Here is a 12,302-nt window from a genome sequence, read left to right on the forward strand (position 1 = left end):
CCCGCTCTCACTCTCCCTGCACAGGGCACGGCTCTAGCTGTGCGGGATGCCCGCTCTCACTCTCCCTGCACAGGGCACGGCTCCAGCTGTGCGGGATGCTCGCTCTCACTCTCCCTGCACAGGGCACGGCTCTAGCTGTGCGGGATGCCCGCTCTCACTCTCCCTGCACAGGGCACAGTTCCAGCTGTGCGGGATGCTCGCTCTCACTCTCCCTGCACAGGGCACGGCTCCAGCTGTGCGGGATGCCCGCTCTCAGTCTCCCTGCACAGGGCACGGCTCCAGCTGTGCGGGATGCCCGCTCTCAGTCTCCCTGCACAGGGCACGGCTCCAGCTGTGCGGGATGCCCGCTCTCAGTCTCCCTGCACAGGGCACGGCTCTAGCTGTGAGGGATGCCCGCTCTCACTCTCCCTGCACAGGGCACGGCTCTAGCTGTGCGGGATGCTCGCTCTCACTCTCCCTGCACAGGGCACGGCTCTAGCTGTGCGGGATGCCCGCTCTCACTCTCCCTGCACAGGGCACGGCTCTAGCTGTGCGGGATGCCCGCTCTCAGTCTCCCTGCACAGGGCACGGCTCCAGGGCTGCAGGATGCCCGCTCTCAGTCTCCCTGCACAGGGCACGGCTCCAGGGCTGCGGGATGCCCGCTCTCAGTCACCCTGCACAGGGCACAGTTCCAGCTGTGCGGGATGCCCGCTCTCAGTCTCCCTGCACAGGGCACGGCTCCAGGGCTGCGGGATGCTCTCCCCGGGCGGTGCGGGCCCACCCGCGCGGCTCCGCGCTGGCGCTGACAGGCGGCGGCCACAACCCAGTCCCGCTCCCCCCGACCCTCGGGCACCCTCGCCCCGCCCCGGCCCTCCCGGCACCGTCCCCGCGGCGGGAGCCCCGGCCCGGCCCGGGCGATCCGGCCGCGAAGCTCCGCGGGCCCGAAGCCGCCCGGTTCTCCTCCTCCTTCCCCAGTGTCTGCCGGAGCCGAGCGGCCACCCGCCCTTACGGCCAAGGCGGCGGCCGGGTCAGCGCGCCCGGGGCCGAGCCCGGAGCGGCGCCAGCGCGGAACGGAGCACTGCAAAGAGCGGAAATACGGGGAGCGGTTCTCCCGCTCGCCCCCGGCACTCCCCGGCCACCCGTACCTGTGTGCCGGGCCCCTGGCGGGTCCCCCGCGCCCCGGTCCCGCCCGGCGCCGCTCGTTCCGCGCCTCAGAGAAAATGGCGGCCCCGCGCCCAGGCAGACATTTATCCCCGCCCATCGCCCGCTCGGCGCTCGACGCCGTCCCTGCGCCCGTCTGCCCGGCCGCTCCCGCCTCCCCGCCTGGCGGGGGGAGCGCCGAGCTGCCGATCGGCCGCTCCGCCCCGCCGCCATTTGGGAGCGGCTGAGACGCCGCGGGCTCGGCTGAGGGAGGAGGGAGGGAAGGAGGAGATCCCGATGGGATCCCGATGGGATCCCGCCGCCGCTGCGCCTCCAGCCCTGCCCGCGACCCGGCCTGGGAGTGCGGGATGAGCGTAGCCGCTGCGCCGGGGGCTGGAACGGGCGCTGATGGGGCGGCAGAGCCGGCTCCCCTCAGGCAACCGCAGCGCTGCCGCCTCACAGCAACCCCCTGCCCTCCGCTCCCAGAGCCGGCCGCCTCCCTGCACCCGCACCAGCCCTGCCTCGGCTGAGTCCCTCAGTAGTTTGATAATTAATTAGCTAATTAATTAAGCGGGGCGCATCGGCAGCGCGTCAGCCCCGATGTGTGGGCACCGGCACCGGCTGGGTCCGACACCCGCATCGGCCGCGCTGCCGGAGCAGAGCCCCTGAGCCCTGAGCTGAGCAAACCCTGCCCTACCTCTGCCAGCCCAGCCCTGCCTTACCTGGGCAAAGCAAGCCCCGTCCTACCTGTGCAAAGCAAACCCTGGCTCTGAAGGGAGCAGGCAGCAATTCCCAAGGGGCGGTACGTGCTGAGGGGTGGGGTGTGAGCTGCTGGGAAAGGTATCTGGGGAGAAATAAAAAAAATAAATAAAAAAAAATAGCGTGCAAGCTCTTTTCCTGGAGGAGACAGCGACCAGCTGTCAGGCAGCAATCCCTGTGTTACTCACCACAGCGTCCATGGAAAAGTAGGGATACCAAAGGGCTCTGCTCGCTGTTAGCTCGCTTATTTTAGCTTTGAAAACATACAGAATGGCACATCAAAATAGTAAACAAATTATCACCCCAAAATACAGCTTCTCGGGATAGCCATTGCAGAGGAAAACATTTCTCCTAGGACTGTTTTTACAGAGCATTACACGTTTGCATTTACAGTCACGTAAGTTACATTAAGTAAGTTAATTAAATTAGCGTTACTCTAAAAAAGAGCCTCCAGCAAAATTCTCAGCCTTATTTTGGATTTCTCTGCGGAAGAAGGTTCTGATAGAAACCAAAACCCGAGTTCAGCTGAAGTCACGTTAACCTCAGAGAGGCATAGCAAGGACAAGGAAAAAGCAGCACTGTTGGGTTTGCCTCTCCTAAGCACCAAATAAGAAAATAACCCCAAAACACAGAGAGTCCTTAGGCACTGGTGACCTCCAGGAAGAGGTGGGGTTGCCAAGTCATAGGGGATTGAAATGGGGATGGCAACCAGGAGCTCTGGAAGGCTGGAACAGAAGTTTCCATGTCTCTAGAATACCATGATTCCCACATACTCTGAAAGTGACCACTGATTCCAGTCTAATAATGCCTTCAATTTAGAGGACATTGCTAAAAGAAATACTTAAGCTTTTGTAGCACTCTTTTACGAGACAAACCACATGGAGATGCCAGCTATTAAAAGATCTTATTCTCTTATTTTCTTCTTCCCCGTTGCCATGGGCTCAGACCTATCAAAATGCCAAATCCAGACCAAGGTGGTATCCACCAATGGCAAAATTTAAAATCTGAATCTTTCTTTTCGAATTCTTATAGAGTAACTTTTCAATGTCACATTTAAACTGAACAAGTCCCGTGATGCACAGACCCAGTTTATTTATGCAACTTTAACAGGAGTCATATCCATATGTCTGACTGCAAAACTCGGCCCAGGAGAAAAAAATACAGAACTACACTCAAAGCAGTGTGAACAATAAATATTCACATGGTTTTAGACTAAGCATGTCCATGTAATATGGTCGAGTAGTACAGATTCTAGCAAAATATGCAAAAGGATCTTAAAATACTGTAATATAAAATATAAGTACAATGAGGAGCTTGAAAAGAAAGAGGGAAAGAAGACAGGAAAAACCACCTCAAGAAAAGGAGGTTTCGACAAAGACCTTTCATAAAGTTTTAAACTTCTTTTAAAAGACTAGAACAGGGCTGTAGTCATGGAGCAAATAAACACAGATCTGTAGGAAAGCAAGCCAAATTTCGAGTTAAACAATGCAGCACATGCAAAGAAAGACAATAATTGCAAGAAAGAAACAGAAAAGCAAACAAGGAAACTGAAACATTACAGCACTGAAGTAGAAGGGAAATGAAAACTGAACAGACTGTCCAAAATAAACTGAAAATTACCAGCATTCTTCCCGAGGTTGATCTGGTTTATGTTTGGGATTAGATGTCTAAAGTGTGAATGTCCGGGTGTTAGACTTTCATTTGTCCAGGCATATAATCAGATCTTACATTTCCACTCTCTGGGGTGTCTTCTACCTGCACAAAAAGCAGCCTGAGGCGTGATTAGGAGGAAAACGAGAACCACTGGGCTTTAGGCCCAGTGACAGCACCATTCTTTGGAGGTGTGAGGCCAGTCTGCCTGGTGGTTGTAGCCCTGGGGATTAATTCCCTTTCCTCCAGTGGGTTTGTCACACAGGCAAAGCCATCCCAGCCTCATGGACCTCAGCTTCCTCCCAGTCCAAAATGGGAGGGATGATCCCCATCTTTGAGAAGAGTTTTCACATTGCCTGCTGGAAAGGAGCATGGAAAAGTGAAACCTTTCCTTATTTGTGGTGTTTCCATTTGCAATATTCCTGTGTTCCCAGTCTACTTGGCTGTCATTACTTGGGGATTCTCCAAAAAATATCATATGTTTGAAGTGGCACCACATAACCTTAATTGTACCCTTAATACCTATAAGCCTCAGAAGAATGAGCAGCAAAAATTAGGAGTGGAATGCTGGCTGGAAAAAAGAAGAAATGCATATACTCACTTTATTATGGAATTTTGGGTATCAAATCTTACTTCCTTCCTCCTCAAACCAAGGACTGCTATAGACAAACTTTGCCATTTTATCCAGGGTGCTTCCCTCTGAGCCACAGTCAAAGCACTGTCCTTCTGCAAGGTTTGGTTATGCTGCAAATTATTCTCTTACTCCTGCATAAATTTTTTTTTTTAACTAAGAGAACATTGCTTAGGAAAAAATTTAAGTCAAGTTAGATACAAAAGAAGTCCAGCATACAGAGACCATGAAGAAAGTGGCCTTGAACAAATCAAGCATTAGCAACCTAGAAGAGAAGCCAAATAAGGCATCCCTTATTTGTATGATGATGCATAAACTATTTATATTTTATCATCCAGCTGAAAGACTTTATTATTTTCCTGTGTCACTGAAGTGTTCAAGGGAGTGGAATATAATTTTTAGTTTGGGTTTTTCATGCATTGAGAATTTAAATTGCATAAATTGCCTTACAACAACAGGACATCTTATATATGAAGCTGTTAACAGTGCAGTACACTTGTTTTGCTGGAGTGAAAACCATTATTTTTGTTGCTTTGTCCTGCACGAATTGTCAACTTTTTACTTTATCCATATCCAGCTAAAGGTGGTTGCTGTTGGGCTGGTTACAGTGCTTGCCTTTCTCACCCTGTCCAGCAGCTCTTCAGCCAAATCTTGGGAGTCTCTCTATTCCACATGAAAATAACACCTGACTTCCCATAGGTACCACACAACAGTCAGCTCCTTCCAAAAGCTTCCCTTTTTATCTAATTGGTGATAAATGAAGCTTGCAGTGACTTTGTTACTTCCCTGACAGGCTGGATTCTGGAAGCAGATCCACTGAAGCCAGCCAGGCTCTGTGCAGGTCTGTGTATCCCCAACCCCCAGGACTTGCCCAATGAATCTTCATGCCGGTGTAAGGTGGAGCCATGCACACAGGACAGGCTGATACACCTCACACGTACTGAAGTGGGAAGGAATGACAGCACAGATGGCTTCAATTCACTTTATTTACTTCCAGGGGAAATTCAGTTTGAGTACTTTAAGTTACCAAGAGCTGTCCTGCAAAGTTCTTCTGTTACATTTTACACCCCCAGCTGAAGTCACTGGGCCATGGTTGCCTTCACAATGCTGCCAACAAGTTTTGCCTCATCTGTTCACTGCTTTATTCTGTATAGAAATTGAAGTTAGTATCTTCATTTTTTCCCTTTCTTTTCACTGCCTTAATGCTTTCATTTAAGAAACACGTTTATCTAAAAATCACTATTCCATAGAGGACTATTGTCCTCTATTGTATATTCTTTTAGAATTAATTCCATCTCTTTACTATATCTATTAGGTGTTCATACTTATATGGTGTCTTTCTATAAAATTAAGATTAAATATGTTGGATGAAAACATCAATTATGTAGCTTTTCAATACCAGTTGGTGTGGGAACACTTCAGAATAAAATTGAAACAGCTTTTCATTACGCCTTGCAGTAATTAAATTATTCTGAGTGCAGCTCTATAAACAGTAAACAGCAACCTCCTGCTGAAAAAATAAAGTTATATTAGCCCTTCCTCACTGATAATCTTACATGAAAGATTCTTAGAATTTTCAACAAACTCTCCAGCAGTTTCCAGTCCTGCATTAGCTGCTGCTGTCATTTATGGTATTGCAGATATCCAGTGTCTCTGGCCTTGTTCTGTGCAGTGCAGCAGAGCATTGCTGGCTCTCCAATTTCAGTGAAATGCAATTTGCTTCTAGGAAAATTCAGAGGCACTGCTCTCCCCCAGCCAGTTCTCTCAGGCTCCTCTCCAGACAGGCTGAGCTAAGCGGCTTTCCTGAATTTTAGATAGTCATTTGCAGCACTTATGACCAAGATTTAACTTTCTCCTGGTGTGACAAGAAGCTGTGACATGCAAGAATGCTGCTCAGAGCTTTGAAACCTGAGATGTCAAGTGCAGGTCCTGCTCACAAACCATTTTCCCTCATGACCCAGCCCCTATCCTCTGAGTCCTCTGCTGTCCCACACCTTGGTGCCCCCATTTGTTTGTACAGACCAGCTGAGAAAAATCAAATAGAAAATATCCCTGAAGCCACATGGCTTCAAAGTGCTCTCTATGAAGCTGTGGCTGACAGGTACAGATGTATTTTATCAGTTATGACCATAATTGGTTTTTCCCCATAGCTGGGACTGTGTTGGAGGAATAGCAGTTAAATTCCAAATAATTTTGGAAAGGATTGAGAGTCTGGGTAAATCTCCTTTCAGAACATAGGAAGTTTCAAAGAGCACAAGACAAATGTACCAGGTTAATTGGGATAGCACTGGGTACTGAGAATATCAAAGCATGGAAATAATTTTAGAATAATGTTTTATAAATTTCATGTGGAGATGCTGAACTGATGAGTGCCACCTGCACAGTGAATAAAGAGTCAGTCTGAATAAGCATTATTTGAGATCCAAAAAGAGGAAAATATTTTTAAAAAATTAAAATCTAGGCTATAATTTGTGTCTATTTAAACAGTCATTCCTACTGCAGAGACAATAAATACAGCACTTTGATTTACACATGTATTCTATTTTTGAAACCTAACCAAACTGGTTTATTTGGTTTATTTTGACTTTCTGAAAAAGTCTAACCACAACAAAATCTCTTCAGAGCTAGGTACTGCAGTTTAAAAATAACAAAGCATAAATAGCTCTTTCCTGACAAACATTTTTAGAACCCAGCCTGAACATACCCTAAAAACCTCTTCTGCAGCAGAGCAATTACACCTGATAAAGAGCTACATAAAGGATTTATCATCTTATTTAGTGTGGCATTAAGCTGTGCATTGACAATTTCTCGTGGTAAATGAACTCCATTCAATATTTAGTTTCTCTACAAGCAGAAGAATTGCAGTTGTTCATTGTAATAATGTACAGGATGACAACAAAATTTCATTTTTCTGTGAGGAATCATGAGTGTGGAATGAGTAGTGACAGGGTGAGATGGGAGGCTGTGCACACATGTAGCAGACTGTAGCTGAAAAACACACAAACCTTCCTTTATCTCTTCACGAATCATATTTGTTCTGTCTCTTCATCAAAAAGCCCAAGTGGTTTTTTCTGCTCTCCCTGTGATGTGTTTGTGTTGTGCACAGAAACCCTCACTGCTGCCCTGCCACCGTCACTCTCGGCTTTTATCAAAGGCAGATTCCAGAGACAAGGAAACCCAAAGCAGCCAGTGAATCCATCCAACTGCTCTGCAGCTCTGCTGTTCCCAGATAACACACACGAATTAGCATGTGGGTATAAGGTCATAAATACCTGCACCACTCAAAGGTTCATGTAGGCAGCAAGAAGACAAAAGTCCATTTTAGCCATGTGCCTGCATTCATGCGCTGAGAGAAATGCAACTCTCATTAACTAGATTCTGGTACAAAAAAGCAATGCAAAATAAGAAAAAAAAAAGCTATCTTGCTTTCAGCTGCAGCCTATTTATCCATTGTCTTTCAAGTTCATCTCAAACATTCAGATAAACAAAGATAGGTGATCAAAGGGCTGCGTTACTTTTGGCAATACACCCCTGCTGTAGCCGGCCTTTGATTCTTGTCCTCCGTGTCCTATAGAGCAATTTGTGCTTTGAGGGCTAGGACAATTAAAACTCATGTTGCAAGCACCTGCCTTCAGCAGCAGCTCACTCAGGAAAATGTGCCAGCAGGGCAGGATTTTGGTCATGCAGCTGATGAGGCTTGGTGGCTGCACAAGGGTAGGTTCCTCCCAGCCCTGTCCAGAGCACGGAGCCGGCAGAGCTCCACTGAGCTGCACAGGGGGCATTTCCCTCTGGGCTGATGGACACATCCCTCACAGGGGTCAGCACTGTTCTGTCCCAGCACAAGGCACTGGGAGATTCCCCCTGGGAAGCTCTAACATGGTACACCAGTGTAGCTATGCTATGTTTTAAAAACTTGCACATGGATATGGCTCGTTTGGTGTCTGATTATAAAGGTGAGGGATGTTTTTGTCAGATGTTTCATTTGCTGAGGCCTTTTTTGCTGTTGCACATTCATTTCTCAGACTGGACAGCGGTAATCAGGTTGATTATATACATCAGGACATGCTTCTGCTACAACACAAAAGTCTACTGAACTATGATTAAAGCCTCCAATACAAGATGTTCACTTTGGTCTTATTTTTGAAAGAACTTCTTTTTTAATTTCTTTTTGCAAGATAATAAAAACCCAAAACAATGCTATGAGCAAAACAAGTAAATTACTTGAGCAGTAATTAGCAAAGACATCAGGCCAAAGGAATGCAAACATACAAGTCTCCTGCTGGAGCTCAGTGCAGGAGCCCAGTGTGCTGCGTTAGGAGATTTGTTCAATCTCAGCAACTGCAGAGAAATGAGTGTGGACATGTCTGCTTGTACCTGAGTACTTTTAATACTTTGGAGATACACATCTAATACTCACAGGTATTCACATTCATTTATTCAGACATTCCTCACCCTCAAACCTATTTCTGGTGGAGACAGAAGCTTTGCATTAGCAACAAATTATGCAAGGCTTTCTTCTGCCCTCCCTATAAATGGAACTGTGACATAAGGACTTGAGTAACTGCTGGAACATTATTGCTGAGACATCCATTTAATTTGATAGCGAGGCCAAAAAATACCCAAAAAAGCAAAATCTAAGCCAAGCTGAAGCCTTTGCTTTTCATAAAGTAAGTATTTGTAACTTAGAATAACTGATTCTATGTTCACACGCTAACTTCTAGAATAAAAGGCTCTTTTTCCCTCTTATCACATACAATGCTGAATGGATGGAAAGGAATAGCAATGTTTTGTTGCCAGTGTGTAATAATGCGTTTACTGATAATTCCAACTTGGGGTTTGATGGCTTCAGCATCCCCCCATTTCAGTTCTTACACAGATCCCGCGCTATCACCTTCATTCTGAGCAGTGTCGCTGCAGTGGCACAGGCACTGGGGCTCTCTGGTGGCTCTGGAATTCCAGGAAAGCCAAGGCTCTGCTGAGGGAAGGAGGGTGAAACTCCGAGGCGTTGTTGCCATCTGGGGAGCTTCAGGGCTGAGACATCTCCCCAGGACACACCTGACAGATACACCTCTTTCAAGGCTGTCTTTTGAGAATAAACCCCGGTGGATTTTCTCCTCCTCTTGTGAAAACCTTATTCTTGTGGATGAGGAACAGTGTGACCAGAGATATGTTGGTGCAGGCAATCTTCTGATGCTTCACCCCAGCACTCTCTGGGGAAATTATCTAACTTCTTGTAGCTTTCAGACTTCAAGATTGGCTATTTTTACTAAATATTTGGGTGAAACATTCAGTACAAAGCAATAAATTATTTCCTCAAGAAATGGATTTTGATATATCAAGTTTTCAAGTAGGATCACGCTTTTGGCTGACAAGAATGCAAGCAAAATTATTTGCCTTCTTTTTTCGCCCTCTTCCTCTTCACTTATCTTTTGAAAACAGTCAACTGCACTTATTCTTAAAGAAGTATTGATGGTTGTAGACATAGTTTTGTTCAAAATAAAAATTGCATGCTTTATAAGCAAATTTAATAATATTTTAACTATAATATGCAGTATATGTATTATTATAAATTAAATATATTATAAAATGAAATAAATTGTCACTCCTGCTTTTCTTATACCTAGGATGGTTCAGGATATTTCCATTACAACCAAATGCCTAAATTCAGATTTTTAGGTCTATCAGAGTAAAGTGTATTATTGAGATTGTATAAAACAGAGCTACTCAAGAGGAATTCCCATTTCTGGAGCAACCTTAGGAAGTCTTTGAGTAAAGAAAAGAAATAGGATCCATTCTCATATTTGACACAACAAAATATCATGGATTTATTTAGTTTAATGTAATGTAGTTCACTTGAGTATTTAACTTAAGCACGTGGAAAATCCTAGTTTCTCTTAGGGATCGGAAATAGACTCAAGTGAATAAAAGTCTTTGGTTACTTTTCCTGGTAGCTTTTTGTTGCTTGTTTTTGCAGGAAGTTGAGAATTCTCTGAGGAAAGCTCCGAGCTGTTTGTGTGGCTTTGTGAGTAATGGAAAGAATTTACACAAAATATGTCACTGCTGTGTAGTGATATGGAACAATAAATAATGAAATAGGCGAGAGGTAGGAACTGCTCAGACTCCCTTTCTGTAAGATCTCTTTTCCTAGAGGAAGGTGCGACTGCTGCAGAACAGCTCACATGAAACAGTTGGGATGATAATTGCCAAGGAAGCCTGCTGTGGAATTTGGCAAGCAGCCAAGATGTCCTAATCACCTTTACTTTGCAGTTTTCGGTCTGAAAGCACTACTTGGAAGGAGCTGGTATTGTAGAATTTACTAATCCTGAGTAAATGGGATTGTTCTGCTGCAGCAGAAACCTGGGCGGGCTTTCAAAGAATAACAACATATTGAAAATATTATTTTGTAAAAGACTTGACAAAGATATAAAATCCTAGGTAGCCAAAGTTGAACAGTATTGTAAAGAATCCTTTATGCAGGCTGTTAAAATTAACAATTATTTTCTTATGAAAATTGGTAGTTTTCCATTCAATACTGCGTTCCTCACTGAAAGAACAGCAGTTCCAAGAAAACTTTTATCACAGAAGGCAAGAGTACAGAATTATCCTTCCACAGTGACTGAATGCAGTAGAAAACTTTCAAAGCAGCAGGCCCTATAAATACTGCTCTTGCCACAACTATTTACTACAAGGCATAACAGCCCTGGTCTTCATTAGCATTCTCAAATTAATGAATGTCATTAGGAAAGGCAGTGTGTCCCAGGGAAGCAGCTGTTGATGTGCCATGCAGTTCCTTCAGTTCCACCAACACCAACCTTCAAACAGCCTCAACTGCTGGATTTTTAAGCTTCTCCTGGGCTTGGTATTCTGTATTCAGCATTCGGGATTGAGGGGGGTGCCTTTCCATTCAGAGAACTCACAGAATTAAGCTAAAAAAGCTTGGCGAGTTATTCTTACTAGACTCACGCTATCAGACGGATTAACTGAGTCAGGCTTCGTATTTCCTCAGAGAACATTTCAATTTTTGGCTTAATTTCCAGGCACAAGCTTTCCCTTCCAGCAGCAGCGGTGTGAGTGTAACCTCCTCCCGAGTGATGCTCTCACAGGTCTGACAGTGCAGACAAGCAGTCCATGGCTCTGTCAAGGGCTCAAGTTTCCCTCTGCAGCAGTGTGAAAACCAGGATTTGCTTAAGACAACATGGAGAAAACCAGGGTTTGGTTAAGTTCTCTGAGCCTCATCTTTCCTTCCGTGAATAAAAAGTAGGAGCAGTGCTATGCTTTAGGGCTGAGGTGCAGTTTAACAGTACAATTGTATCCTGAGTAAATGGGATTGTTCTGCTGCAGCAGAAGCCTGGGCAGTCTTTCAAATAAGTTAATATTTTGTAAAACAAGACTCGACGAGGAGCTAAAATCCAAAGGGTGCCAGAGGGACAGCCCCTTTTCCCCTTGCAGCCCCAGCTGCAGCCTCTGCCTCTCGCACCCTGGATCGGCGCTCAGGGCACCGCACCGTGAGTCAGATTTGGTGTTTTCCTGACTAACTCCATCGCAGCGCTCCGTGAGCACGGCCAGGGAAGGCTGAGGTGTGCAGGGACTGGAATCTCCCCATCTGGCAGCAGCCCACGGAGCCGAGTTATTGGCTGGGAAACTGCAGCCTGAGCAGCTGGAAACTGATCCCACAAAGAGCAGCTTTTGCATATGCAAAGTAGATCTCAAGGGCCAGCCCTGCTTACTCAGCTGTTTATCGCGCTCACATGAGCAGCAGTATCATGATGTACAGTCAGAGCTCAAGCTGTTAATTCTTTTTTAATCCATTGTTCAAAATCCCATATACATTATAATTAATTTACCTGCCACAGGTATTAGCCTGTTCGAAGAAAGCCCATGTGACTTCTTCAAAAGGTCATAAAAAATAACAGCAGGAGTAAATTGGAAGGCAAGAGAATTTGCTGATAAACAAAATTTTCAAGATGCTTGAAGCTAAAACGCAGCCACTGAAAAAGTGCAATATTAGATGATGAAATAGTAGATTCCATCTCATGCAAGTGGATGCAAAGCAACGGTCTAGGAAAAGACAGCCTGCATTGTGTGTTAGCAGCCAGGGCTTCTGCTTTAGCTCTTGTCAACCAGATAAAGACAGGTGGGATTT

The 12,302-nt window shown here is 45.7% G+C and overlaps 1 protein-coding gene across 8 annotated transcripts in view; it reads right to left on the bottom strand.

The window, feature by feature from the left end:
* The window catches only part of RAF1 (Raf-1 proto-oncogene, serine/threonine kinase), a 66,213-nt gene that overhangs the window by 37,465 nt on the left and 16,446 nt on the right, over positions 1 to 12,302 (bottom strand). For 5 of the 8 annotated variants that reach the window (XM_032121121.1, XM_032121119.1, XM_032121118.1 and 2 more), the window contains exon 1: positions 1,125 to 1,242. The exons of 1 other annotated variant lie outside the window; for it this stretch is intronic. The gene's annotated coding sequence lies outside the window, so the exon portion shown is untranslated. Of the gene's footprint in view, positions 1 to 1,124; positions 1,244 to 1,866; positions 1,891 to 12,302 lie in introns of those variants that run through there. 2 more of the 8 variants (XM_032121122.1, XM_032121120.1) reach the window with 2 other exon arrangements.

The sequence above is a fragment of the Corvus moneduloides genome, chromosome 11 (genome assembly GCF_009650955.1).
Source record: "Corvus moneduloides isolate bCorMon1 chromosome 11, bCorMon1.pri, whole genome shotgun sequence".
Classification (NCBI taxonomy): Eukaryota; Metazoa; Chordata; class Aves; order Passeriformes; family Corvidae; genus Corvus; species Corvus moneduloides.